The following is a 5,756-nucleotide window of genomic DNA, read 5'->3' as shown; positions in this document are numbered from 1 at the left end:
GCAAGATTTGTTCATTTTTAGTCAGACTGAATAAATTTTTTTCACTTGCACACCTTTTAGCCTCTATTTTCTTGGTGAGATTTAGTGGACTAATGACGCAAAAGAAAAAATAAGTTTCTAAAATAGATACTCATATCTTTTATTTTATATTTTTTCTCCCCTCCACCCCCTCTTTTTTTCTTTTATTTCTTTTCCTCTTTGCTCAGTTTCCGTAAGTTTTGTTTTTTTTTTTTCTGTTCAGGAAAAAAGTTACAAGAATGGACTTCTATTATTATTTTCCTAAATTTTATAACTGACTCGCTGCTCTGTTTAATGCGCTTTTCAACATATCAGCAAATCACCTTTTGACAATAGTAGGCACAAGTCATTATTTCAAGTCTTCCTCTTTTTAAACATATCAAAATAAAACACCTGAAATGTTTCACTCTTTCAGCCAGGTGGAAAATGTTGCACATTTTTATTCTAATTAAGCTGTTTAATACCCTAAGGATGGTATAGAGAAATGTGGAACTTGAGAAATAAGGTTAAGCTGCACATACTCAGGAAAACTGCCTCTTTTAAAGAGCACTTCTAAGAATCAAGCACAATGATTCAGCAAAAGCTCTCTGTTCTGTGCCTGTGTGTGTGTGAATTTGCACTTGATTATTAGATTTTTGTTATTGTGAAATAATATATAACATGTTTTCAGCAAGACTTTTATATTGGTGATATTTACAGTGATCTTACAGGCTTTATGAAATAGTCCTTCTTTAGCATATCAGATTTCTGTAGCACACGGCAGATGCTATATGAGGTATGCTGGAGGAAGAGGGCAGAAATCTTTGACTTAGTGCAGCAGTGTAGTCTGAGAGTTTTCATTAAGAAAATGCTTGTTTTAAACTGTGCACTGTACTCTTAAGGATGGCTTTGTGTGTAGCGATGTATTTTGGGATATACATTTTAAGGACAGCATTTGATTATCATACCCTCCTTTAGTCACCTTTTTTCCTCCCTCCCAGCTCAGGTGTCGTGGATCTGTGATGTGCCAGCAGCATACCCTGCTGCATTGCATGGAGACTTAGGTTAAAGCAGAGCTGCATCTGATCCTATATGAGCTATTTTCTTGCATTAATGTGGCTTCTTTTTCCTTTTATAAATGGTTTAGTAGGACTTCTAATGTCTATTTCATCCATTTATTGTAAGTATTTATCACAAATGTGATGAAATCCTGGGCAGGTATGTATCACAAGAAACTGAAAACTTCTATGGAAAAGTAAAGCAAGCTTTGAACTGCAGCAATGTATAAAACATGCATACAAATATGTTATTTATACTGTCTGTACTGTTGTAAACAAGTAGTGAGGAGTGCCTTGCTCTGTAATTCTACAGCCTAAACAGCCAGTTAACTCTGCAGAGCTTTTTAGTTCCTAAACTGCAACTGAGAACCTGTAATACAAACAGAGATATTCCCAAGGGACTGTACGTATTTCAGTTGAAAGGTGTCCTGTGAAAGAAGCAGCTGTTCTCCTCTAATGAAGGCCCCTGGCTTTTGCCATTGTGATCTTAATATATCTAGCCAAATTGGCCATGGAAGCGCATAGTTAGGTACAGACTCAGTAGAAATCCTTCCTCTGTGCCACACTAGGCCTCCTGGGATCTGGGCAGCTGACCCTGCACTGTGGGAATATTATGCTGTTCATGAACTTCGGTATGAATTTAATTCAGAAAGGGAAACGTGGCCTATAAAGTTATGAGAAAGTTTTGGGCTAGCTGCAGTTCACAGAAGTTATAATTGGGAGAGTACAGCTGTGAGGAGAGTACAAGTGGATTTTCTGAATCATGCTAGGGCTATGAATCTGTAAAATCCTCATCAGGACCACCATGCAATGTTTAGGTAATTCTTAAACACCTCTAACAGATGCTCTTCAGGTTTGGGTTTAGGTATTTTTTTTTTTTGTTGTAGGGTTTTTTTTTTTTTTTTTTTTTGTTATAGTTTTGTTTTTTGTTTGTTTGGTTGGTTTGTCTTTTTTTATAGTATGCCACACAGTATTTGGGAGGTCATAGTTCATTTACTGAAAGCCAGGTCAGTCCTGATTCCTGTAATCTCACCTGATGAGTGGCAGGCTCATCTTTTCACAGACCTATAGACCATTGAATTCTTTTCTAACAAGAAAAATAATGTGTGTCCTGGACAGCATACACTCTCAGCTTGCAGTTTGTTTAGTACAATCAAAACTGGGTTAGATTTCATTCTTCCTTCCTTAAAACAGACCTTTATTCAGGTGCTTGAAATCAAGCTAATCTAAGGATAGTATGGTAAATTCCAGCACAAGCTAACAATTTAAACAAATTAAAAAAAAAAAAAAATCACAAAAATCACTAGGTCAAATTGAGAAAGAAAGAATTTTCAATAAGTTGAATTCAATCGTATTTGAAGCCCACATGACGCTTCAGCTGTGTTGCTTCTAAGAAGTTCTGAAACCTGCACCCCTCCCTATAAAATAAGCAGGTTTATTTTTTTTTTTTCTTGTTAGAAAACACGTGTGCATCTTTGTTTCATTTTTTCTTCCTTGTAAATGGACATTTTGTAAACTTCAACCTGAGGGTACGGCACCTCCCCAAAAGGACTGTGTGAAGGTTAGTCGTAATGAGTAAAATATGCAAATTCAAATTAAAAATATTTTCTTAATCGAGGATGCATAAATTATTCCCAGTGGGCACCTAAGTGACAATAAATTTCACATGCCTGAGAATTAACATGCCCCACTTATATAGCTTTGCTGTTCCATTTTAAAAAAATGCATTATTCATTTAAGTGGCTTCCACTGTATTTAGTTTCTGAAAAAGAGATCCAACTATTATTTGAAGGCCTACATATATAAGCAACCTATGGAAAAATTGTGTGTGCTTACGTACAAAACTTGCCTATAAAAGCAGAAAAATAAAATCATCCAGAAAATGTAGACCAGTTCAGCTAATCGCTGTGATTGGCTGCAACAATGTCAGCATTTCTGATACCTAATTTTATGATTCTATGATTCTATTCTATGATTCTATGATTCTATGATTCTAATTTTATAGTATTCAGAAGCCTTCTGTTTATGTCTGAATTTTTTGAGTTGTGGCTGTGTCCCTGCTTAACCCACATCGTTTCCAGGCAATATGGTGCACTAGCATATTTTTTCCTGACTTCCTTTCAGGATTGTTTGACTGTCCTCTGACCTGCTTTGTGGCTGCTTCTGCAGGCAGTGCTTCTCTGTCCACCCCATGCAGGGTGTGAGAGCGTAAGAAAGAAGCTAAAGCTGAAATGTGAATTTTCAGGGGGGACCAAGGAGTGTTTGAGCTGGGAACAGGCAGAAGGGAGTGAAGATCTGTGGGGATGGTGTGTTGAGGTCTTGGCTGCCCCCACATAGCTGTCTTTCTATAATCTTTAACAATCAGTATGTTCACATGAGCAGCAGTTACTTAAAAGTGGGGGCTAGTTTGTCTGCACACATTTTCCTTCTTAACTAAGCAGGTTTGAATGTGCAAGGGTTTCTGCAAGCTCTTACTGAATGTACACTGAGCACTTTGTATCTAATATTTTGGGTTTTTTTAAGCCCTTGGAGATGTTTGTAATCCTAAGCATGCCATACATGCTCAGGTTCTCTCCATGTAAACCATTTACAGTGGGATTTCAAAAGTGCTCAGCCTAACCTTGCTTCCTTAGAAATCAATTGTTAAGGTCCTCATGACTTCAGTGGGAGTAGTTACGCCAACACAGAGTGCTTTGAAAATGCCTCCCAAAACTGTAAATGAGAATATACATTTGAGAATGTTACAACCTAATTTTTACACTGAGCTTGTGATAGTAGCAACTTGAGTGCCCTAGATTTAGTGCCGTATCTACTTGATTATGTCACTTCACCACCTTGTCTGAATTTGGCACTGTAATTCATATTTACAAGGGATTTATTCTTTTTTATCTCTTTGGTCCTTGTGTGTTTGCTGTAGTGGTCATATCAGGTCCAGGCCTGCACTTGTACCCACACAGACATTTAAGAAGCTCTTTATCCTGGCTATTTCAGTATGCTTAAGAGTGACGGTTTTTATTTCTGCACCCCCAGCTGTAAATGATTGTGGACTAAATGGAGGTATTATTTGGATTTCCATGTGGTGGGGTTTTTTTCAGGAGGCTTGTGAGGTTTTTGTGTTTGAAACATCTGAATAAATATTTAAGTGGTCCTTTATAAGTCTTGGCATCTTGCTCGATTATGACCCTAATGTTACAAACACTAAACTGTGACAGATTTTAAAAAACATTTAAATGACTGAGTCTGGAGGTAACAGCTTTATTACTGCATGATAACTTGACCCATATTTCCTAACATGATTTCCCTACTGTAACTTGTTCATGTAAGTCTAATGATATCAGTTGACCTTGACAGCTAGACCTAAAAGCTTGCGGTTATCCTGGGCATTTTTAGGATCTTTCAGGTTTTTCTTATTTAGTTTTTTCAGTATTTTCCAGAAATAGCTTTTAAATAAAGGATACCAAAAATTCTACCAAGAAAGTATAACTAATCCTAGTAACAAGAATTTTTGCAATTCTTTGGAATCTTGGGATTGAGTATATTTTACATATAGTTGCACATGGATACTTCTCTCTAGCATAAATACTTAATACCTGTGTGGCTGAGAAATAGTGCTACTTACACAGCCACATGAAAAAAATAATTATCAAATACTTTTGTCAATTACGATTATTCTTATCCGCCAGCTCTGCCTTTAAATGATCCATTTTTTTTTTTTTTTATCTTTTCAAGTGCCATACTAGTAAATATTTTTCCACTTTCCTCAAGTGGAATTTCCAACTTTGGCTGGCTGCATAGGGTCAATTTTAGTGGTAATGTTGAGTTTAAAGTCAGTTATTTTAAAATTCACTCGGTTAAAAACATGAGGCTTCTGCATTATAATGTAAAGGGGACACTACCAGTTTTCCAGTGGGCATGTAGCTTTAAACTCTGAGATCACATCTTAAAATTTGCTTAGAGCCCTTTAAGAGCAAACCTGAAAACCACCTCATTACTATGCATAGAAAAACTACTTTAATCACTTTGAGACTTCTAAAATGTATTTGTTAAAATCTTTCTCTCATTCTGAGGCTGATATCATTTGACTAAGGGCACTGAGGGAGCCTGACTTGAGAGGTATTGGGACATGAAAATATTGGAAATTCTTATAAGCAGTGTTTAAAATAGCTTTTCTGTAAATGATTTGGTTCACACAGAAAATGTGATCTTCTGGTGCTGTGGTTTGGCAAGCACTCTTGATGAATATGAAATTCACAGGTGATTTCACCTTATATGAGTAACATGACCATATTTAATTTGTTGTAACAACTTTTCTAGCATCATGAATTCTTCTCTTCTTGTGTTTGCCAATAGTATAGGCAAGAGAGAGATGGAGCTGCTGAAGAGAGTCCAGCAAAGGGACATAAATATCTTTAAGGGATTGGAGCATCTCTTCTGTTCAGCCTGAAGAAGGGAAGGCTTGGGAATCTTATCAATGTACCTTCAAAAACCTCAAGCAAGGGTGCAAAGAAATCAGAATGAGGATCTTTTTGCTCGTCCCCAGTCACGGGACAAGAGGCAATGTCCTGCTTTTGCTCTTTGTTCTGTACTCATCAGCAGAAAGCTTAGGTCCAGAGTCTTTTGTCCTTGTTATACAGGCTTAAACAGTCCTTCATGCAGGATCTCCAACGCTCTTTAACCTTCTCCTGCACCTATTGTGAATCT

This window comes from Lathamus discolor, chromosome Z (assembly GCF_037157495.1).
Source record: "Lathamus discolor isolate bLatDis1 chromosome Z, bLatDis1.hap1, whole genome shotgun sequence".
Classification (NCBI taxonomy): Eukaryota; Metazoa; Chordata; class Aves; order Psittaciformes; family Psittacidae; genus Lathamus; species Lathamus discolor.
Note: the sequence above shows the minus strand (reverse complement) of the source record.